We start from the raw sequence: 24,441 nt of genomic DNA, 5'->3' as shown, positions 1-24,441 counted from the left end.
GCGCCTTGCATTATTTTTCACTGTAGGAAAATTTTCAGGAGCAGAAAAGAAACTTAAGGAACACATTTAAAAGTAAAGTTGAATAGAACAGGGCTGTTGGGAATACAAATGCTGCTGAAGTTTCTTTCTGATTCTCTCTCATCGCTGTCCTCCGCCGGTGAGGCTCGGCCACCCCTGCCCCGGAGGAGGTGCTGTCAGCAGGATTTATGCAGCGATGCACCAGCTCCAGTCACAGCTACCAGGAGCCGGGGGGGGGACAGCGAGTGCCACGGCTCCCGTGGGGGTACCCAGCCAGAGCGTGGACCTGCCTCTGCCGATGCCCTCATTGCACGTCTTGTGCAGCGGAGAGCACGAACAGAAACCGCAGGCCACAGCTCCTGAACCTGCAGGAGAGGATGCGAGCCAGCCCGCTGAAATCTGCTCAGTCAGAGCCCGCCCGACGGGAGCGGCGGGGATCCCCGTCCTCCAGCCCCCCTGCCCGCTCTGCCGCTCCCTGCCCGGGGGTCCTGGCAGAAGCAGCCCCGGCTGGGCGCTCGCTTTGGGCGCGCATCTCATTTCTCTGTGGTTTTGCTTTTTGCCTGTGCACTCCACTGCTCCGCTGATAACTTTCCTCTGGTGACGGTCCCCTTGGCAGGTGACTTGTGAGAGAGAACAAAGGTCTTTGTCCCTCCTCTGTGCCCCAGTGTTTTCCTTATCCATTTGTTTTCCTCCAGCTGGATAAATGAGATGACTTACGGGAAGTGAGCGGTGGGAAGAATCGCTCTCCCAGTGTACGTGGGCACTGGTGAACCCACGGGCGCAGGCAGAGCCCTTAGTCCCTGCCCAGGGACGTGGGTGCTCGCTGCCAGGGACCCACCAGTGGCCCAGGGCTAGCGGGGACAGCAGGGACGACGTGCCTGGCTGGAGGTGGCACTTTGGGTGTCATGGTCATGCTGAGCCTGTTTGGATACGGTGGGTATCAAGACGGTGAGTACCGTCCTGCCAGCAGCTCTGCGGTGGGACTCGGTGCAGCTCCCACCCTGGGCGAACAGCGGGTGCTGGCCCCGTGTCACCCGCTGCGGTGCTGTCCACCATCAGGCGTGGGGTCGGACGAGCGCTGTCCCTCCTTCCCTGGGCACAGGCGAGCGTGGCCGGGCTCCCGCGCTCCCCTCCGGCCGTGCGTGGCTGCACCGGCCCCGTCTGGGGAGGCACGAGCACTGCCCCGGCTAAAGAGCCCACGTGGAGCCGCTCCTGCGAGGCTGCCGCAGCGGGACGGGATGGGACGGGACGGGGTGGGACAGGGATGGGGATGGGACGGGACAGGGAGAGGGGCCGAGGGCTGGCCCTGTCTCGTCCCTGCGGAGCCTCCCCGGCGCTGCTGCGTAAGAGGCAGAGGCCCCATCTCAGATGGGGAAGGAGCAGCTACATTTAGCAAGTGCATGAAAGGGAGCGTTTGCATTGCACAGGAGCCCCTCGCCCACTCTTTTTTCTCACCCGCTCAGCTTAATGCATTCCTGAAAAATCTCCTTCCTTCATCTGCGGTTATTTTTGCCTGCGAGCTATAGCACGAGTGGGCGTGGATCGTCTCGCTGTGCCCAGGTGTGCTGTCCCAGGGGCTCGCACAGGTTTTGCAGCGGGAAGAAGCTCCGTTACGCCATCGCCGTCCCACGGTGAAATGCCGGGAAGGATTCGCCTTCCCTCCTGCAGCCTCTTCCCTCCCTAGATCTGGTTTTCCCCTGCCATGTGATGAAGCAGCTTTAACGGGAGCTCTGATGGGTTTTGCTCCACGTTGCCCTTCCCTGGCAATATCGCGGTGATGCAAACCTCCGATCCCGCCCCAATTTCCTTCCCCTGCACGGGGCCACGGTGCCTAGCTCCTGAGGGCAGAAAGGATGCACAGGGCTCTGCAAGCGCGCCGCGAGGCCTGGAGAAACGCAGATGCAGCCCCCGCCGAGGCCTCCTGAAGGCAAAGCAGGGACCAGCCGCCGCTGCGGAGCATTTGCCAGATGATGCAAAGCTGAAATAATCTCCGGAGCCAGGTGTGCTTCTGCCAGCCCCTCTGGTTTAAACACCCTCCTTTCCTTTTCGCTGCTGACGAGTGCCAGCAGCACGCCACGCACGTGCGAGTGAACGCTCTCCGGTGCCCTCTGCTTGGCATCGCTGCCCCTTCCTCTGGCCGGCCTCCGAAGTGACTTTTAATGAGGATTTTAAGCGGTTCCTTCAGGCAGGTGCCTCCCAGGCCAGCCCACTGGGAACAAAATCCACTGGGGTAGCTCCGCTAATGATCCTTGCAGCCGGAAGATGGAATACATACGTGTAGTTCTTTGCAGCTGCGTTTGCTAGAAACGTGGGCACGGGCTCCGAGCACTCTGCTCTGGCTGTGGCACCGGGGCCGGTGTCAGACGCGCAGTCAGAGCAGTGGGGGAGCAGGGACGGGGGCACGATGAATATTTCATGCGGCAGGGCCAGACCTTTTCATTAACACCGGAGTGGAGGGCTCAGCACTTCTGACGTTGGTTACCGCACACGGGAATGTCACGGCAAGCAAGCCTGGGTGGGCTCCGCTTGCCGAGAGAGAACAGCAGCCAATATCGTAATTGTTTGCGCAGAACCGGCCATTCGGCCCGGCAGGACCTGAGCATCGGCTGCACGGCTTGATGGAGACACGGCGGTACCCGGCCACTTACAGGGGAGGGCAGGGATCGCTCTGCCAGGAGTTAAATTTCTGGACTGATAATAACTCCCTGGATTTCCTCGGGGCTCTGAAAATACGTGACAAAAGAGAAAATGTCCATTGTAAAGCGAGAGCAGGAAAGGTTGGACTGACCTTCCCACGAAGCGCTGGCCACCACCAGTAAAAAGGTCCCTGAGAGGGTTTTTGCTGCCTCGGTCCCTGCAAGGGGAGCTGGCTCCTGGCCCGGGCACGGGGGGACGGGAACCTGCTCGACGCGTGTGGGGGCTGCAGTGGGAGATGGGGTGGGAGATGTGGTGGGAGATGCGGTGGGAGATGTGGTGGGGGCTGCGGTGGGAGATGTGGTGGGGGCTGTGGTGGGAGATGTGCTGGGATCTGCGGTGGGGGCTGCGGTGGGGGCTGCGGTGGGTGCCAGCACCACCCGGCACAAACCCTGCTCCGCTCCGCCACGGCTCTGGGAACGTTTGGCTGGTTTTAAAGCAAGGGCTTCCCTGGGGTCTGGACCCCGCCTGGGACCTGGTGACGGCCACCAGCGTGTCCCTTAGCAGAGCGCGCTGCCCGGCACGGAGCCCGGCTTCCCACCGTCGCCTGCTGCTGTACTCCAGCCCCGGCAATATCACAGCGGCACTTCAGAGCTGGAGAGCTCTCAGCTGGGAGGTGCTCCCTGCCACTGGCACTGGTTCAAGCCGCCTGGTGAACTAAATTGATTTTTTATAGTTGCTCTGGAACAAGTTTAATGAATCTGTTAGTAGCTGCTCCCTGCTTAAACCTTTCCTCAGTACTGGAACTGCAGCACAGCGTTTCATAAAACGGAGGAGGCTGCTTGAGCCTTACCCCTCACCTCCGAGCAGCACCGCCGTGATTAGCTGCCTGCTGCATAACTCCACATCGTTACGGCATGCACGCGGAGAAAGCCGTCGGCTGAGGGAGCTGCACCGAGCTGGGAGGGGAATCAGACGCCGGTCGTGTGGGAACCTCATGCAAAACACGACATACAGGTGTCTGGGTGCTCCTGGTTTTTGGCTGCAGTCATCTGTGTAAGGACAGCGCCAGCTCCAAGTGTTAAATCAGTGGAGTCACGCTCTGCGATCACAAGACTGCCTCAAAGACAATGAGGTTAAAAATTAAAGGCAGTTTTCGTTTTATTTTTATAGGCATTTTTTGTTCTTTGAACATTCTCCCACGTTTCTGTGCAGCAAAAGGGCTACAAACCTGCTCCCAGGTGTAGCCTGAGATTCACATGGGTCCAGGACCTGGAGCTTTGACAAAACAAAGGCTGCCCCTTGCCCGTGTCCGCTCCCGGGGACGGAGGGATGGGAGGCTGCGCTCGGGGTCGGGTGGTGCAGACGAGGGGGCTCGACGGCTCCTGCACAGGCTGCACCTCGGGGGCCTCTGACCTGGCAAGAGGCATCAAGTGAGGCGGCGCTGGAGCGGGCGCTGCCCGGTGCCAAATCCAGCCCAAATCAGCCCAAACCTCACAGCGGGTCTGCTCAGAGCCGTGCCGCACCGCTGCCGCCTTGCGTCCCGCTGCCGGTGCCCAGCCTCGGCAGCCAGCACTGCTTCCCCCACACCGGGCGCTGGCGGCCAAGGGGATGCTGAGCCGGCAGAGCATCCCTCCCAAAGCGGGGCCAGGATGGAGCCGTGCAGTAACGCGGATGGCACCATCACGAGCGGTTTCTATCACTACACGCAGCTGCCGAGCGCGCCTCTTCCTTCAAAACAGCTGCTGGGATCTGACCCTGTCGATCAGGCAGTGCCAGGAAACCCAGCGAGCCTGCCGGCAGCCTGCGCGGTGACATAAATGTTTTCAAACATGCAGGCAGCTATCTGATCGGCGCCTTCCCCAGAGGACGGGGCTCTGGGGCCTCGGTGCGCACGCTGCGCGCTGAGTTTTGCCAGTAAATGATGCTGCTTCCGAGCAGAGCGTTTAACTCTTGAAGCGCAGCAGCAGCTGGGCTCGGGCGGGCGCTCGGTGCTGTGCCGGCGGCTCCCGGCTCCAGCGTTCCGGCACCGGGGAGAACGGCTGGAAGAAAAGGAAACTGTGGAGACGGAGGAGGCAGAGCTGGAGAGGACACGGCCAGGGAGGTTTGCTGGCAGTGCCACCGTCGGGGGCAGAGAGAGGCACAAATCCCGTACGGCACCAAACCAGTGGGTAGGGAACAAAAAAATGGGTTTTGTTGACTTGGGACAAAAGATAATTAATATTGATTAAAGCAATATAAATGTCACCAAGCATTAGCAGCAGAGCCAAGAAATCACTTAACCGCCAAACAGAGGACGTCTGCACCAGGGTGAGAGCAGGGAGCAGAGGGAGTGGGGGAAGCTGCAGGGAAGCCGTGGTGAGCTCCCCGCCGGGGCCGGCTGCTGCCCCCGGGAGGCTTCTGGCCTTGGCACCCCCCAGGAGGATTTGCTGCCGCAGGGACGGGGACCACGGGCGTCACGTTATGCCTTCAGCCTCACCTGGGCTCTGACCCTCCCTGTCTCTGGAGACACGGAGCTTCCCCAGTAAGACGGCTCACGCCTGGCTCTCACCTACACATCTGCCAGGGAACCCTCATCAGCGCCGTGCCAGCACCCGCGGGGAGCAGGGTTTCCCCATCCCTTGCCGTAAAACGCAGCAAAAAGGGGAGGTGAAACTGTGCAGCTGGGGGGGCCCAGGTGAAAAACCCTTGGGGAGGGGTCCGGCCCCAGACCTGCCATGCTGCTGGCTGTGCCCACGGTGCTGCCGGCTGTGCCCATGGTGCTGCTGGCTGTGCCCATGGTGCTGCTGGCTGTGCCCACGGTGCTGCCGGCTGTGCCCACGGTGCTGCTGGCTGTGCCCATGGTGCTGCTGGCTGTGCCCATGGTGCTGCTGGCTGTGCCCCACGGTGCTGCTGGCTGTGCCCACGGTGCTGCTGGCTGTGCCCGTGGTGCTGCTGGCTGTGCCCCACGGTGCTGCTGGCTGTGCCCACGGTGCTGCTGGCTGTGCCTGCGGTGCTGCTGGCTGTGCCCCATGGTGCTGCTGGCTGTGCCCCATGGTGCTGCTGGCTGTGCCCCGTGGTGCTGCCGGCTGTGCCTGCGGTGCTGCTGGCTGTGCCCATGGTGCTGCTGGCTGTGCCCATGGTGCTGCTGGCTGTGCCTGTGGTGCTGCTGGCTGTGCCTGCGGTGCTGCTGGCTGTGCCCATGGTGCTGCTGGCTGTGCCCCACGGTGCTGCTGGCTGTGCCTGTGGTGCTGCTGGCTGTGCCCCACGGTGCTGCTGGCTGTGCCTGTGGTGCTGCCGGCTGTGCCCCACGGTGCTGCTGGCTGTGCCTGTGGTGCTGCCGGCTGTGCCCATGGTGCTGCTGGCTGTGCCCCACGGTGCTGCCGTCTCTGCCCCATGGTGCTGCTGGCTGTGCCGACGGTGCTGCTGGCTGTGCCCGTGGTGCTGCTGGCTGTGCCTGCGGTGCTGCTGGCTGTGCCCCACGGTGCTGCTGGCTGTGCCCGTGGTGCTGCTGGCTGTGCCCCATGGTGCTGCTGGCTGTGCCCACAGAAACTGGCCCTGCTACCACACAGTGCCACCGGCAGCACCCCCAGCCCGGCTTGTGGCACCGAGCGCTCTTGCTGCCGAGCAAAGGAGTGCTTGTGGCAGATGGGACCGTCTGCGCCCATCTGATGGTGCCCCAAACCGCCTGCCTCCCCTGCCAGTCGGGGATGGACGGCAAGAACTGTCCCTGGGCGCAGGGCAGGGCCGTACCGGAGAGGACAGGCAGCCCCTCAGCAGCAGCCCAGGGTGGCCCCCCCACCCACACACCCCCCCGTCCCCATCCCTCCTGCCCTTGCTCCTGGCAGGAGGCTCGGAAGGTGAAGGCGCTGTGATCGCTGGCTTGCTTTACTGTTTTTCTGACTTTCTCAAGTCATTAGGCTGTAAGCGGAGGAATGCATCTCGGAGCACCCTTGTTAATTTGAACAACTATTTACTTAAGCATCCGGCACGCTCCCCCTTGCATTATGTATGCAGCGATCCGCCTGCTCTCTGTGTTATAACTGCAGTATCGATCGGTACCACTTCAATAACCTCATTGAGATTCTGGACACCAGCTCAGGGACTCTATCTCAGTGTCTGGTCAATAGCTTATATTTTTAATTTGTCGATAATCAGTCAGGACCTTGGTCTGAGTGCTGCTGAGGTTCTTTGCTCAATGGGGAAGGTGAAATCACTCAAGCAGGGTCATGTTTATGGCCTAAGCTGAACCATGGGAAATGGAGATATCAGTCAGGCTTATGAAAAATAACATGCTATATTATTTTTCATAAACCTGACAAAATCATATTTATTTAAAGACAAAGATAAGGCACCCAGCTGGCAGCACTCACTTTCTCTTCTCATCTGAGCGTGCTGTGCCCAGGAAAGCACAAACAGCCCTGAAAAGTGCAAACCTTGCACCAACATCACCGCTTCCCAGGCCCCCCCACCCCAGTGTCAGGCCAGGTGTCCCCAGGGATGGCTGGGGGTGCAGGTACAGGTACAGCTTCGCCTGTGCTCGCTGCTGCACGGGGCCCAGGGCCGAGACACGCTCGTTGCAGCAGCAGCAGCTCATCCATCCTCCAGCACCAGCTCCTCTCCGCTCACACGCAGGGCACGAGCCCGGAGCCAGCGACAGCCCCCGTCTGCAGCACCATCTCACACAGCTTGTGCTGCTTCTCCTCCTCATCCCCCTTCGCCTCCAAGCACCAGCTGAAAGGCAGCTCCCTCAGCCTGGGCCCGTAATTAACAGCAGCAGGGGGGAATAAGGCGTTAGGGCCGGGGGTATATAGAGCCCGGGAGAGGAGGGCCCTGCTTTCTTGGAAGGGGATGCACGAGGGCTGCTGGCTCCAGCTCTGCTCAGGGCTCTTCAAGACCTTCAAAGCAAGGGCATGTGGTTTTTAGCAGGAGAAGGTGGCAGTTGTGTTTCCAGGTGAGTGGTGTGCCCCGGTGCCTCTTTCGGCTGATGCTCGGGTGGAGCGTTAGCTGGTTTAGAGGCTTTTCTGAGAGTGGAGAATTTGATAAGACAAAGGGTTAATGTCTAAAAATCTTGGCTTTTGGAGCCTGTATGAACAATGTCACCAAAGGCAAGTTGTTAATAGTGTTGGCTTTGCCATAAATGTACCTGTGAGTTTTTGGGGGAGGAAAACAGGAAAAAAAGCTTGAAGCTGCAGTTTCAGCCCCTGAGGAGGAGAACTTGCTTTGCTGGGTTTCAGGTCTGTCAGAGGTGTGCGTGCCAGGGCTGCGTGAGACACCGGGAATGGCGTGTTCAGGAGGTGCCAGCACGGTGCGTGCACAGATAAGTGTGTTATAAACAGGCTTTGAGCAAAGCAGTGTTGCTGGGCTCCCTGTGCGAGGGGGAGCGGCGCTGGTTTGTGCCTGGGAGCTGTGCGGGGGTTTGGGCTCTCTACCACACCTACCCAGCCCTGACTGGGGCCCGTGGGGGTGCAAGGGCAGAACTGTTGGTGTCCTGACAGAAAATGGGGCTCATTGCAACAGCCGTGAAATAAGTTCTGAGGATCTCGTTACTTGGAGATGCATATTTTTGTGCAGGATTTGGCTGCAATCATTCAGGTATCATGCACTTAGCTCTACTTGAAAAGGCAAAAAAAAAAAAAAAGGGTTGAATAAACTGTTAGAAACTCCCAAGGCAAGGTGAGCTGACAAGTCAGAAAATGCATATGCACACTTGGAGAGGCTGTAGCTTAAAAAAAAAAGGCAGGAAAACCTGGAGTGTTGATCAGGGAGACTTCAGCTGCCTTGGCACTGCTGGGACGAGAGCTGCAGAGTAAGGGAGGGCAGGGGCAGGGCTGCAGACCCGGGGCTGTTGCTTTGCAGAGGTGCTGTGCGGTCAGTTGGACGCAAAGCACTTCCCAACGTACCCAAGCGGTGAAGCGGACAGACAGACCGACTGACCACGCGTGGGGTTTTAGCAGTGCTGGGAGAGGAGCTGGGGCTGTGTACGCGGGAGGAGTTTATCCAGGAGGAGCAGGAAGGACCTGGCGAGGGATTTCGGGGAGCTGCTGCGGGCTGTGCGATGGGCTAGGGTTGAGAAGAGGAGGGGGGCAGTGGGGGACGGCTGCCTTCCTGGACAAGCGACCAAGACAATTAGAGATGTGTGAAGAAGGCGAGGGCAGGGCCCGGGTATTTGGGCAGGAGGCAGCGTGTGGTCCTGGTGCTTCATGGTGTGCTGCAGGGATGTGTGTCCCGGGGACAAGGGGCTGTGCTGGGGAGGGGGGGCCTCCCTCTGCTCCCCTCCCTCCTGGGTGTGCGGACTGGCCCTGATGAGGAAGAGGAGGCACCGCAGGGCTGGGGGGGGGTGCCTGTGGTCCACCTGCACGGAGGGAGTGATGCTCTCGGACCAAGCGTGGGACTGACCCTGCCTCTGCTCCCAGGCTCACCCCACACTGCTGGTGCTGAGCCCCCTCCGTGCTGCCCTATGGCTGTGGCCCCTCTCTGCAAGCGGCTGGCCCCATGGCCCCCCATGCCCCCCCGTGAAACAGGCTGCGGGCTCCCCAGCCAGGCTGAGCTGGGCGCGGGGCTGCGTTTCTGCTCGTATCCACCAAGGAGTCCTGCTCTGTATCTCACACTTGTCTCCTTCGATTTCCCTGACAGCCAATTCTGGAAAGTTGGAAGGTGTGCCATTATCTAGGACTACATTATGAAAGTGTCACGCGGGTGATGAATGGCAGTGCTCACGGGCTCCTCGGGAGCAGGGAGGAAAGTGACATTAGGAAAGATTTTCTTTTTATGGTTTCTTCAATAGGGAGGGTTCTTCGGAGGGTTGTATTTCAAATCAGATAATCAAACACTCCTCCTGGCCTCCCAAACTTTGCAGGAAACTGCTGAAGGAGTGTCCTGGTAGGGTGACAAGGGGAGAAGACTTGTTTCAGTTCTTGCCTGCCTATTGAGCAAGCTCTGGGACAGTGGTGCCTGCCCTCCCCGGGTGGCCGTCCCCGCTTCCCGCAGCCCGAAGGCTGGTGCTGCTGCCTGGACCTGCTGCGGATGGCTGTGCCGTGCGGGTCCTGCCGGGTGGGAAACGGCTCCAGGGGCGGGAGGGGAGGGTTTGCTCCGTGCCGAGGGATCCGAGAGAAAGAGGAGAGGTGCAGAGGAAGGTTTGGGAGGTGGCTGGGAGCTGGTGACCCCAGCGCTCCGGGGCTTCTCACTCATGAGCATCCCGGGGGGTGATGAGACCTCACCCAAGTCTGACGGAGAGGGGACCTGGGTGGCTGTCCCCGCTGCAGTGAGCGTGGTGCAGGCAGGGGTGGCCGATGGTGGCTCCAGCTGCCAATGTTCTCTGTGTGCTTCTGTGCTGGGTGCTTGGCACCGTAAGTGTGCAGCTCCAGAGAGACCCCGTCTGTCTCCTGGCTTCTGCCCAGCAGACCCCGTCCCCCTGCCCCATGTGGGGGGCTGCCCACCAGCCCTGCGGCTGCCCGGTGCCGGCTCCGACGCTTCCCATGCACCTCCTCGTGCTCTGCCACGGGAGCAACTAATAAGGTACGCGGGCACGTCATTTAAAATGATATTTAATACTGCTGGAAAAACCCTAAAGACCTATTGACCGTGCAATATACTGTGTCAGTGCATTTTACAGGCAAGTACAAAGCGGACATCGATAACCCCACATGTGCTATTACCACACACATCTTGCCATTAAAATAAAGATCCGGCTCAGCAGCTGGAAGCCCTGTTTGTGTTTCTCCTGCCATGGCAAGCCCAGTGCCTCCCTGGGTGCAGGGAAGGGACAGGACTGTCCCCTCTGTGCCCTCCCCCCTGCACGCCTGGAAGCGTTGAATGGTGCGAGAGCTGGGAAGTCGTGCTCACCCTACAGCTACGTGTTTGTGCCTACAGCATTTACTGATTTTTGTAGCAGTTAAAAACATGTATGCTACAGGCAGAAATGACCCCTGCACACCCTGCAGGTATCGGACCTCGGGCAGTCCAAAGTCCCGGTTGCAAGGCTGCGGTGCTCTGCAGCTTGTCGTCACCTTGAGACACTTTCTGGGTTTTCCAACGTACCAGAATTTCCTGTTGGGACGAGCAGGTTTTGTTATCCTATGAGACCAGAGGTGGAAATTGAAAAAGTGCTTTTGGAAGTAAAAGTTTATTTGTTTCTTTTCACATATATATAAACAATCCCCATGCTTTATCTGTTGCGTATCTGAAGGCCGCCGGTTGGCTCTGAGATAAAGTAGCTCCCCTTGCTCTAATACGTCTGTGCCGATGGTATCGATGTTGGTCTCTGTATCGCAGAGGCTTGAAGGGGTAACAGCCCCTTGAGAACAAACACACAGTAACTGGTGATATGGAAACCCCATAACTAATACCTGGAAACTCCTCTATACCAGATAATGAAACAGAAAGCAATTTTCAGTCATGGAGTGCAGCCATAAGGCTGAGAAAAGATGTGGCCGGTACCGTGGGGCAGCACCACAGCGCTGGCGGGGCGGGCAGAGCCCGTTGTGGTGCGAGCAGCGTGCTCCTGGCTGGCAGTCCTGCCGGCACCACGGTGCATCCCCATGGCGTGCCCGGAGCCCGCTGGAAGGAGCCCAGCCTGGCGCGGTGCTGCAGGAGGCTCCGGCTCAGCCTGGACAGAGCCCCGGGTCGGGGCTGAGCTGCTGGGGTCTCTTCTCTGCCCGGGTGCTGTGCTTGTGAAGCAGACTGTAGCCCCTCTCGTCGCGCAGCTTTGCCCGCCAGCCGTCTGTGCTGCGAGCTGCTTGGCAGGCTCCGCTCTGGAGCACGCAGCGTGTGGTTTAACGCCCCCGCTCAGGACGGGCCTTTCTGGCGTGTGCAAACCGTGGAGCAGCAGCAATGGCATCGATATTAATGTCAGGCTGACCTCAGCAGAGTCGGGTACCTGCTGGCGAGGGGGGTGATGCCTCTCCCCACCGCGGGACTCGCGCAGGGTCTTGTCTGAGCCCTGCAGGGACCTGGCTGGCGTTTGAGGGGCGGCTGCTTGCACGGGTGCCGGTAGGTAAAACCAACCGGCTGCGGCACAAACTTTGTGACACTTGGATTTGTCAGACCCCTAGAAACGATGTGCTGATGGGTGCAGCGCTAGGCGACAGTCAGTCTGGACAGACCGGGATGGACCTGGGGAAAACTGCCACGGCGAGATGGGCCGGCGGTGCCTTTCTGCAGCATCCCCTGCTGCCAGGGAGCAGCCGGCTTTGGAGGGGCTGCGGGGACTCTGCAAGGCTGGGGCTTGGCCCCACGTCATGCAAGGAGAGGGCACTCAGAGGCTCATTCCTTTCCTTCCAGAAAGATGGGTGCTCTGTCCCAGATGCCATATAACCGCCCTAGTCAGTAAGACAATACAAGCAGCACCAGCCATTTCAGAAAGTGAAAGCTTTTCTTTTTTTCCCTGTTGCCTTCAGGATATTAATAAAAACAGATTAATAAAATCAAAGGCAGCACAATTAGACAGGGCATCAAGGAAAAAAAATGTTTGCTATACAATCTTTCAATTTCCATGGCAGTTCTCACGCTGAGAAAATCTGTCTGCAATTGCTGATGAAAAGATAGCAAGCTAATGTATGAAACACAAGGGAGGTATGTACGAGTGCGGCTCCCTTTGTGTTCCTCGTGCACACCACTTTTGTGCAGCAATATTAACAGGTTCCCAGCACAACGATGTCCCAGGTATTCATTTGGCCATATCTGTAGGATGGTGCTTGCTTAATGAGCTGGGCTTTTTGAATAATGCGGAGGGTCTGGTGGGGATGGCCGCCTGCTCCTGGCCCCGAAGGCGAGCGGGACCCCATCTCCCTGGGGCAGGGTCCGGGGGTCTGGGCGCTTCCCTGCAGCGGGTTCGGTGGGCAGGCGAGCTCTCGGGACGGAGGGTGCCCGGGCTAACCAAGGGCTCGCACCGGTTTCCGTGAAGGCTGGTCTCTGGAGCGCTGGCTTAGCAGATCTCTCCTCTTCCCTGATTCTCCCAGCACTGTATCATAAGGAAAGCATTTATTTTAGCAGCGTTGCTGGGTTACCTCCATTAACCTGGACCCTGTTGGTAACAGCTGAGACAGTCTGGCGTGTATTCGGGAGTCTGGGTTTGCTGCAAATCATAAAACACCTCCAGCATCTCTATCTTTTTTTTTTTTTTGTAAGATTGAAGTAGGGATTGCAGTAGGAATGATCCGGAGTGCAGCCTCGGCTGGCAGGGAGGAAGCCCGTCTTCGAGGAAAGTGTGTCCCAGCCCTGGGAGCCTTCTCCGTCCGGCACGTCTGATTTGCACGTTGTATATGCGCTCGTATAGGGCTTGTTCTATTTGCATAATGAGGCTGCAGGGACTTCCCTCGCCTGCAGAATCGCGGTGTAAATGCAGAGTGAAGGCAATTATATCAGTGTTTACATTTGCAGGAAGACACCTCCTGATGATTTTCTGTTAGGAAAATTCCTTCTTGGTGGAGCTGCCGGCTGGGTTTGCGTGTTGCCGTTCCTGGTCGGTGCCTATTGAGACCGGAGAGGAATGCAAACAGAACCGTTGCCTTGATCAAGGCAAAGACATTTTCAATCAACAGGTCATTTAGGTTGCAATTTTAGGTTAAATTAAAAAATTTTTAAAACACTGGAAAGTCTGGAGGCAGACAGAAGGCACTCTCGCTTTGTGAGGATGCTTGCCATGCCCCTTGCTGTCAGGCTGGCTCCGGGGCTCCCGGGGATACGGAGGATGCGTAAGGGCTGGGGCACAGCCCCATGGCGTATGCGTGTGCCGCACAGGCAACCTGACGGCTCTGTCTCGCCTCTGAAGCAGTTCATCATCCTCAGAGCTGGGAGAGCTGGAGAAAACAGCAAGAAGCCTTGGCTGTTTGGGTTTTTTAAAAAAAAAGGCAGCAATAAATCTGGATCTAATTTGCCAGTGTAAACAGGAGCTGGTCTGAGGGAGCTAATCTGGAGCGTGCTGCCGAGCAGCAGAGAGCAGGGCACTGTCCCTGCGGCTGCAGCGTGGAGGGAAAGGTGCCTGGAGCAAGCAGGGGGCACTCGGGGGGGCCGGGGAGCCCTCCTGCCCACCGGGGTCGGGGCAGGGTGCCTGGACACGGTGGGCAAAGCACTCTGGAGCTGTGCGTGCCCCACACCCTCTGTCCTGGGGGAAGCGTTCTGCTGCACGTGGATCCCTCCTGTCAAATGCTGAAGCACTTTGTGGAATGATAGTAATTATTATAGCACTAAAACAAAGCACCAAAAGCTTATTGCTTTGGAGAGATCACTAACTATCTTTGTCTAATTACTTGCCTCCAATTAACATTTTACCACAGACTTCTGCAAGCACTTTTCTCTGAAGGAAAAAAAAAAAAAAAACCACAACACCCCAATGTCAACAGCAACATAAAATAAAAATACAGTAGCCTTGGAAATAATCCTGGACACCACACTGGAAGAATAAGACCAAAGCCAGGTCCTCCCGCGGCCCTGGAGAGGGGACGCTGGCACAGCGGGCTGAGGGGTGCAACTCGTGGGCAGAGGGGGGGGCCGATGGAGCTGGAGGAGCCCCGATGCCCTCGGTGCTTGTGATGGGGAAGGGGGGGGCCTGGCGGGGGCTGGCTCTGCCAGAGATGGCAGCGGGCAGAGCCTCTTCCACCAGCACGCCCGGCTGTCCTGTGGCTTAACGGCATCAGCTCGGTGCTCCGCTTTATGACCCAGCATGACATCAGCTGGTGCAGGAGGGGAATGTCAGACCTGCTCTGGGGTTTGCAAAACATCAGGAGAGTGAGAAAACCAAAAGATTTAATTTCATAATTACATTTAGTAATGTAGTCATAAAACCAGCACTGCAGCGTGTCAACACGGAGAACGGCGCGTGCTGCGAGCTGTCTTTGGCAAACCGAAACCCCCAACCAGGGCTGTGAGCACAGAAACCTCTTCCTAGGGTGGGAGTTAGGAGGGGGGACTCTGCGCCCCGAGTGGGACGAGCACGGCCTGGGTGGGTCCTGCCCGTGCCCCCTGCCCCGGGCTGGTGCCCGCCTGCGGCCGCTGGCGCTGGTGCAGGAGCTGGCCCTGCCAAGGCGCGGGCGTCCTTCAGCCGCCGTGCCAGCTGCCTCAGCGGGGACCCGCTGGGGTCTCATCGACCCTCCTTGTTCTTTCTCCCACCCAGCCTCCCGCTTGCCCGTACGAGAACCTGCTGCTCCGGCCACCCCCACTTGCTCCGTGTCACCGTTTCCGTGAATAAGGCGGCCCGGAACCCAGCGTCTGAGGTTTGGGGTGTCTTCCTGCGTCCGTGTCGCTGCGGGGTGACCTCAGCCGGCTGCGGGACCTGCAGCGCTGGCTGTGGGGTGGAAAGGAGGGTGCCCCGGGGTGGGGGGGCTTCCCTGCACAGCTGCCCAGAGCTGCAGCAACACCAGCGGCAGGTTCCCCGGGGGCTTCACCACACGTTCCCGTGGTCTCCCTGCAGTTCCCGTGGTCTCCCTGCAGTTCCCGTGGGTGCTTTGCCACAGCAACGCTGCGCGTGGTGCAGCCCCCCCCCCCAGCCGGTGTGGTGCCGTGGGCTCGGGGCTTCTCTTCCCGGGACGGCCGGGGCCCATCGTCCCAACGTGACCATGACCGTCCCTGGGGACGGTGGCAGATCCCGGCGCCGAGGCACAGCGTCAGGTTTGGGGTCAGACGTTTCCTTGCCGAGAGGCGGAGGGCAGAAGGTGCGGTGGCGGGGCGCTGGGCCCTACAGATGCGCTATGAAACCCCCCCCGAGCTTCCTCCTCGCCGAGGGGCCCTGGGAAGGGCCAAGGCGGGCATCCCCCTACAACACCTTAACTCGGCAGCGCGTGTTGCTGTGCTTCCTAGAGCTTGCATATTTACATACATCCTATAATTACCATCTGCACAGCCAGAGGCATTTGCTGGAAATGGGCTGATTCCATCTGTTGGTGCGATTTTCTCGGAGGAATTTGCATTGATCACTTTTTTATGCAAAACTTTCGTATAGATCATTTTTCCCCTATTTTTTTTTTTAATACAGCTAAATATTTTCGGGGAGGGGAGAGGCTCTCCTACGGCGGTGCGAGCACCCGGCAGATACTCCCTGGCCTCCGACAAACCAGTCGCTGCTGTTTTTCTTCTGCTCTGTTCCAGCGCCGGCTCGCAAGCGCAGGCTGTTCCGAGATGGCATTTCTCAAATATTTATAGTTTTATTTTATACTTGAGGTGGTAACTCATCCTTAATGCGATGACCTTAAATTAGGAGAAATGGGGTGTGGTAATTAGTCAGTCAACTGATTAGTCGAGATCAGAGAGTTCAGACTCGGTACCGGGTAGGGCCAGATGGGACCGTTTGCGTATTTTTGACAGCTGTACGGAACAGGGCAGCACCGCGCTGACGAGATGCCTGGGGAATTAATGCAGCCCTCCATGCACCCCCAGTTACTACGACTGTTCCAGCTCCGGGTAAAGTTTCCCCAGGCGCAGGAGGCGGCAGGGGCTGAGCCGAGGGACGGGCGGCCGCGGGGTGCAGCACCCTCGTGGTTCGGGTGCTGGGCAGCCGGGGGGGGTGCAGGGCCACCCTGCCTCTGGGGAGCGTCACCCGCCGGCCCTGGCCCCCGTTTGGGACTGCCGGATCCCTCCCGGTGTGCCGGGCTGGGCTGGAACGCACCGATGCCGTAAGCTGGACCACCGGGGCAGTGACCCCCCTGTGTGCCAGGGAGCCGGTGGCTGCTCCGGGGGGGCTCGGCGGGGGGCTGCCAGACCCCCGTGACAGTCAGACCTCGCTGCCTGCGGAGCAGCAGCTCCCGGCAGCCGGGAGAAAACTTTAAAAAGCTTTAAACAAACAAAAATAGCTGCTCTCGTGCCCACCAGGTCTTGATTAAAGGAGTTATTCGAAGGAGGACGTTAGACTTGCTAATTGGGGCGGGTTAACGGGGCTCGCTGGAATCGGCACGTTTCTGCCACTGCGTGCTGGGGGGAAATAAATAAATAAAACCCATTGTGCTGTAAACAGTTATCAGGAAAGAGCAGAGAAAATGAAGTGAACTCTTCCAATGCATCATGGAATATTACTGTATTTCATTTACTGTGGCACCAATTAGATGAGAGCCTGTTCTATTAACGTGCACCCTTGCAGATCCATGCTAAATTAACTGCTAGATCTTCACTACAGCAGTAAAACGATTGATTTCTCCCCTTAATCAGTTTATTTCATTAGTTATACATTTATTTTTACATGCATTTTGCCAAGCCGCAGTGAAATGACCTATCAAGGTATGTGACATCACAGAGTGATTTGAATATTAACCAAATAGCTATTACAGCAGTGGTAGTGCTTAAAGATCATATGTAAATCAAATGTCAGGGGATAAAATTGCAGCAAGGGCTGTCAGAAAACAATTTAGCCGTGGTTAAAGGGACAGCTCACAGCTGGGAGAATTGTGAACTTTGTAAACGGATAATCGCGTTGCCTTTGCCTTCCCCCCTGCTTCCACGGGAAAACCGATAAAGTTTTCCCCGCGTTGTACTTTTTTTTGTTTCGTTGAATTAATTGCGCAGTTTTGAAAGCTTTCCCTTTTGTATTCAGCATCTGGTTCCTAAGCAGCAATTGTGACTTTCAGGTTGAGCTGGGTGCAGAATAATTTCCATTTCTGACCCAGGAAGCCTAAATATGTTAAATATAAATAGCTGCGAATAGCGAGAGGCAAAAACGGCTTCTCCGGTCCTGTAATTATGGGAAACGTACTCCCAAGGGGAAGAGGGAAGGAGACCGAAGTCTGGTGACACGTTCCTCGCGTCGCGTATCTTGGGCAGGAGCGTGATCTGCTCCTCCTATGCTGCCGCGCTGCCCTTGTGATGGGGAGGGTGCGGGGCAGGTCCCCAAGCGGGTCTGGGAGCAGCAGGGTGCTGCCGGCGTGCTGGACCGGGGGGGAGCCGCGCTGCGCACCCCCGCGTGCAGACGTCGGGGCTGGGGTGTGCTTGTCCCACGGCCACCGAGCTCCTGCCCCGTGGGCTCTCGGCAGAGGCGGCGGCTGCAGCGGTGGCTCCTCCCGGGACGGGGCAGCCCCAGGGATGCTTGTGGCAATCCAGGCTCGGTGCTGAGCTCGCCTTTGCCCATGGGAAATACCCTCCTCTGCCCCAGGAGCGGTCAGTCCCCGTCTGTCCTTCCCCTGGGCTTCAGGGCTGGGGCACCCGGGGGGCTCTTGGGGCACCGGACCCCCTCGGCACTGGCAAATCCTGAGCTGGGAGGTGCCCGGCCGGGGCTCAGAGCGGCGTGTGCGCATGGAAGCGCAGAAACGGCGCGGTTTGGGCAAAGTGGCTGAGGCTCCCGGGGTGGAGAGCTGCATACGGCACGGGTGAGCACGGAGCGGTTGGTCTTTGGAGCGGCAATGAGGAAATGAAGCATCGGTGACCAATAATCAAAGGCAGTGGAGGGAAAAAACCAGCGGCAGATACCCCTGCAAAACAAATAAACAGGCAGTGGGTTGCGATGTGAGTCGTGCCATAAAGCTATCCGGCGAGTGCTACCTTCCTAGGGTTTAAATCCAGCTCTCATGTCCCTGGGGCACCATCTTACGAGATCCGTCTGCACAGAGTAAACATTGAAATTATATAATTAGCCCCTCAGAGAAAAGAATTCTAAATTCATGGGAAGTTAAAGTTAAGAGAAATATTACATCTCTTCCGCCCCTCCGTATCATCTCTAAACGTCGAGCCGTGCAGCGGGAGAGAAGAGCTTCCAGGAGGGCGGGCGGGAGGGAAGGGCTGGGGGTGGGTGGGCTGTGCCAGAGGGTCCCGGAGGGACCTGGGGGGTCCTTCGAAGGGCCGCGGGGCACGAGCCGGGGTGCAGCGCGGGGTGGGTGGGCTCCAGCAGCCTGCGGGGACCGGGGGGGGCTAGGGATGCTTTTGCCCTGGGTCTGCTGGTGTCTAATCAAACGACAGGGCTGGCAATAACCAGGGATTATAAATGGGAATTGTAGTCCATCAAAATTGATTCCAGGGTAAATTGAATATTGAGTTAAATTCCAGCGCCCGGTGAAGCCTCTGCCTTCCCCGTTGTTACCATCCAGCACCGAAGCAAATCCATCCCCGAGTCATCTGGATATAACGCGCTGCTGTTTGACCTTGGGTTACTACAGTAACCTTAAGTGCACAGTAATATACTTTCAGTCACTGTTCAATGCTCAGGGGAATGTTTTAAGGCCCTTGGCTGGAGTGAGTATTTTTATGCAGGCTATAATTTCTTTTAAGACCTTCGCCAGCAGCCAAGCAGCCTTCACAGCGTCCTTCTCTTTCGCTGGAGCGCTGCGGGGTGGAGACCCCGCGGAAGGGGACCCCGAGCCGGCGCGGTGGGGCAGCGCTCCCGCTCCGGAGGATGGGAGGTACGGGGGGGGTCGGTCCCTCTCAGGGGACCTGGGGCACATGAGGGGCTGTGACCGGACCACCCTCCTGGGCGGGCAGCCCCCGGACCTCCCGTGGCTTCCTCCAGCCAGATGCAGGTGGCCATCGCGCTGCTCGTGGTCCTGGATGTGGCCACGCTCCCCGGGTAGGGGCTGGAAACGGGCAGGAGAGGAGGAGGAAGGAGGAGAGATGCCTGAAAGGGGATGCGTGGCTTTTCTCCTTCTTGCTCCCGGGTGCCAGCAGCCCGCTTTCTCCTGGGACGGCTTCCCCAGGGCGGCTTTGGCCCCCGCTCGGAACGTGCCACCCCGGGAAGCGCCGCTCCCACCTCAAGCCCCTCGTCCCGCTGGTGCTGGGGGGTCGAGTGCTGCCCCGTTGGGCTGGGGGATGCTGGCGTGGCCTCTGCCCTTCCCACGGGCTCCTCCAGGGCTGGGTGCCCCCGAGCGAGGAGGAGGAGGTTTGGGGGTCCATCCTCTGCTTTCCGCACCGGGCAGCCCGGCTGCCCCATCCTGGGCTGTGCGAGGCCCCTGCTCCCTGCCCCGCTCTGCCACCCTGGGGCCTCATTTGACAGAGATTATGCTAAATTCAGTTAAGCTGGACAAATGCTCGCTAGAGACCTGGAGAAGAAACCCCCAAACTGATTTTCATCTGTGGATCAGGCAAAATTTGATTCACAGTTCAATTCTCCAAAGGGGAAAATTTGCACAGAATCCCTGCTTAGATTTTATTTTAAGCAAATCCTATAAAAATCCATCTGAAGGAGACTGTAACTCCATCTTTCAGATCCTGCACACTGTATCCGGGAACATGTGTTCTGCTTTTATATAATAAAAAATGTAGAGTTTCCTCATGTTGCCATATGTTTTTGCATTTATCTGTGCACTTGCTATAACCCTATCCGCTGTGTGTGCCTACAGTGCTATCTGTGTCAGTATTGAAATGCATCGAGCGAGTATCATTCATGGAAAAAATGAGCCTAAAATCTCCCTGAAGAGTGGAGTATAATAGAATACAATTGTATCATTTAAAAAACTTTGCATCATATTACACAGTCAAAAAAGATAATATATGCTACGATGGAGGAAGCAAATGAAATATTGCGTTAACTCTTCAGTTGCCCTCGCTGCAGCAAGCCACCAGCCCTGGAGGTGCGTTGCGTCGCTGCGACGGGCTGTGCCGTGCGTGGGACGCGTTCCCTCCCCGTCACCGCGAGCCCGGCGCTCCCGGCTGTCCCTTGCAGGACCGTGCGTGCTGCCCGTCCCCCCGCTCCTGTTTTGGCTGGAAAACGCGCGGGGCCGGGGAAAGCGCGGCTCCGCAGACCCGTGTGGTGGGGTTACCCCTCCTGCTCGCGGGCATGCGACGGGCACCTCGGGCTGGATGGTTTGGGGAGGGCAGCGTTGCCCACCCGGTGCTGTCGAGTGGCCGCAGCAGCTCCGTGCCCCTGGGACCCCCTCACCGGCACAGGGTGCCCGTGGCCAACCCAACCCTGCCACCTCCTCGCCGCGGCTGGCATAAAAAGGAATATTCTCCTCCTCTCTTTGAATAGTATCTGTTCCCAAATCATGTATAAAACATTTGCAGAAACCACTTACTCCTCATGTATTTTTTATGAGTCCGATCCTAAGTTAAAATATATAAACATAAAAATATCAAGAAGTACTTTAGGAAAAAAAAAGTTATTTCATAAAATATCAGGAGACCAATTTAAAACCTTGCCGAAGCTCCTGCCCGCCTCTGCAGCCCTGCCTAATGGCGAGGCGTTCAGCGGGTTTCTCCCACCAGCGGGGACCGTTCCCATCATTTATCCAGCCCCTGCCTCTGGCAGGCTCAGGCTTTCACACTTGAGACGTAAACCCTATAATTTTATTTAATCCAGGGGATAATCTTTTCGTAATGTGCCAGGACAAAGATGGGGAGTTTTATTTCCCAAAGACCAGATTAAGAGAGTGTTGCTCTGGCAGACAGGAGAGCCAAAGCGTTCGCAGAAACCCACCCGGCATCCTTTACCAGGCGTTTGCCAGCAGCATCCCCGGGCAGCCGGTGGGGAGGGGGCGAGTCAGGCCCTGCCCGGCTCCCAGGTGGTTCCTAACCCTGCTAACAAGGAAGAATTTACAGGCAATCCCAGCTCCGAAGATTTATTTTTTCCCTTTCAAGGACGCGCATCCTTGAAGCCTCCTCTCGCCGTGGATCATTTCAGCCGCCGGCGGAGCGGTGCCGGGCGCTGCTCGTTGTGCCGTGGGGCTGGGTGCCCGAGGGGCCGGTCACACCCCCCCCCCCGAGGGTGCTCCGAGCCCTGGCTGGGGGTGACCGGCCGGGGGGTGGGGGGCAAAGCGTTAAGGACCAGCCCGACGCCGTGTGTTTTCCTCTGGTTCCTGCCCGGTCCCGGTGACGCCGGGTGGAGCGTGGCCAGGCTGCTCGGACCCACGTGCCGAAGCCATCGGGATGCTACAACAGAAAGCACCCCCTTTGGCTCCACACCGCGTTCTCCTCCGGCCGAGCCCGCACCCCTGGGTGCAACCACGGCGGCTGGGTGAGCCGGGCTGCGCGAACGCCAGCCCAGCGCGGTTCCTGCCACTCGCACTCCTCCTTAGCCACCTCAAAAAACCTCCGTGACCGCTGCCGGCTGCTATCAGTCAGGGCTGCCGCTTGCCATGAATTCCTGGAAAAAAGTTGGTGTTTATTTTTTCCATTTTCCTCTCTGGTCCTGATAAGTTGGAGAGTTAATTGGGGGGAATTACCGCCCGTAACAGTCACTGTGTTCAGGTTGCTGAATACTTTGTGCTTGCTCGTTTCCTGCAAAATCGGCTCTCTGATTTCTGTTTTTCCCTTTCTCATGTTTAATCGAGAAAACAAACAAAAAAAGAAGAAAGGGGGGGGGGAAGGAAAAAAAAAGAACCAAGCCTCGGAATGCCCCGACTTTGTGTTAAAGTCCCGGTGAGACGCCGGCTGCGCGTCCCGGGGGAGCTCAGGGGGCCTGGGCAGCTGAGACCGTGCCGAGCGCTGCTCAGGGCACTGCGCCCTCGCGATGCTGTTAAGGAAGAATTCCAGGCAGGGTGCTGCAAGAGGCCTTTCCTTTCCCCATGCCCTCCCTCTCGGACTCACTGCATCCTTCCTCAGAAAAGCAGCGTGCTATTTTCTTGTTAGGGCAGTTTTGTTGGAAACCCCTGAGACAAAACCTTGCTTTGGTAGGTAAAAATTGCTACTTTTGTTAATTTTGCCTTTAAGCGTTATTAGTTAAATATTGTTTCTTTAAAAATGTATTTAATTTAAACTAAAATGCTGGAAATTTCCTTTCGAGAGTACTTTTTTTCATGCACATGAATATTAATGCCTTTCTCAGAGAGATCTACTTGAAAAAAACAAGAATAAATTAAATACCTACAGATTTTTCTAATTCCTCTTTTTGGTGACATGCCGTCATTACATCAAATTACTGAGATGTGCTCCCATTTTTTTGTGTGTGTGAAAATTATGGAATATAAAGTATATGTAAATGCAGCAAAAGGCTGTGAAGAAAGAACAGGGACAGGAGAAGCATTAGGTATTCAGCCAGCATCGTTGTGAGCCAATTAATCAAGCAGTGGCGAGGAAAGATGCAGAAACGATGAGTTCGCCCTTCATGTTGATGAGGCCGGTCCAGGGCAAATGCTGCTGCACCTGAGCTCATAGTTAGGCATGCAGAAAGGAATCATGGGAATATCTTCACGCCTTTGTCTTTCTCGTGAAGGATGGAAAATGTCAAGCTGTTGTTTGGCTGCATGTGGGAGACTCGCTGAGAATTCACAGTCTGGCGAAGCAGGGTTTAACTCTTTGTGGCCAGGCTCTCCTGGCACATCTGCACCGAGCTTTGCGGCAGCCGCCTGCAGAGCCCTGCCGCCGGCGAGGGGCCGGGGCTTTGGCAGGGGAAGGGGCTCTGCGCTCCGATCGCAGCAGGGATTTTTTGTCATCTGCCTCTCCCTGCCAGATGTGCCCCGACCGCGGGGCACAGAGGGAAGATCCGTCGTGCCCCCAGCCCGCCCTCTGCTCTCCTGCAGCCGTTTCACCCGCCGGCCCCCGTCCGTCGCTGCGGCTCCGGCACCGGCCGCTCCTTCCTGCTGGGTCGGCGGCCACAGGACAGGACCAAGGCTCCTTTTCCCTGGAGTGCTTTCTCCCTTCCCCTTGCTGGGGACACGTTTATTATTTCCAACCTGCCCAACAATAACAGCGACGAAGGTTTGGTGCCCAGCGGCTGTTAGCTGTCTGTAGGGGGGTGCCGGCCCGGGGCCCCCGACCTCTCCACGTCACGGTGAGAAGCCTTGCGCCGTTGGTCATTTGGTTTCCCTTTGGGCTGTTCGGGCAAGGAGCCGTGCCGGAGCCCGGCAGAGGCGATGGGTGCGCGCAGGGCTCTGGCTGGCGGCGCTGGGAGAAGGAGCCTGTTCCCAGGGCTCTGCCGTGAACGTGCCGGCAGCTCGGGGACCGCACATCGGCCCGGGCAGCGCTCCGGAGGCGGGGGCCCGTCCCGGGAGCCTGGCAATGGAATCACAGAGGGCACAGCGCCGTGCGGGCTGGTCGGCGCAGGCACGGGCACTGCCCACGCACAGGGTTCCCGACGCCGTTCCCAGCGTTTCCCTGCCTGGGAGCAGAGTTCTGCACCTCGCAGAGGAAGCTTCTTGGGGGATGCAAATAGGAAGACACGAGTTCTGCAGACTTTTATCTGCCCCCCTTCACTCAGGCAAAGTATTCATGAGTCTCCGGTCCTCCTCCTTGCTCACCTGTGGGCTTCATCCTGGTGGTCCACGTTCCCAAACCTGGAACGGTCTGAGCTGTGAGGCGGTGAGAACAATTGCATCCCGCCCATCACATATGATGCGTTTCTCTCTATAAATCCCTGCAAATTGTTTGCTTTCCTTCAGCATCATGGTATTGTTGGCCTAAGTTCAATTTCTGATCTGGAATAACCCCTAGATCCTTTCTTCCCATCACACCAGTAATTCCCCAATTACACTGAACTTCAGGGGCTGTACTTTGCACCTGGACCCATCAGATAAATTCCTATTTTTCTCAAATAATTTCTAGCATTTTTCAAGACCTTTGCCATTCTGATTCTCCCCTCTAATGCATTCAGAGATTGCAAATGCAATAATTATTTTTTTCCATCGTGTATGTCAGTAATACTGAATAGCACTGGATATAAGATAGACCTATTCAACAGTTTTTCATTTCAACAGCAAACCATCGATGACTAGTCTCTGACTGCAGTTTTTCAACTGGTTTTACACTCACCAAATAGTATTTTCATCTAGACTATGATTCCTCAGCTTGCTTGCGAGAATGTCATATAAGACGGTGTCAAAAATCTTATTAAAGTCAAGATATGACATTTACTGCTTCTTTTCTATCCAGAAGGCCTATTACCCTGTCGCAGATGAAAATTAGATCGGTTTGCCACGATTTGTTCTTGACAAACCCATGTTGGCTGCTACTCACCCTGTTATCTCCTTG

Source organism: Grus americana, chromosome 16 (assembly GCF_028858705.1).
Source record: "Grus americana isolate bGruAme1 chromosome 16, bGruAme1.mat, whole genome shotgun sequence".
Classification (NCBI taxonomy): Eukaryota; Metazoa; Chordata; class Aves; order Gruiformes; family Gruidae; genus Grus; species Grus americana.
Note: the sequence above shows the minus strand (reverse complement) of the source record.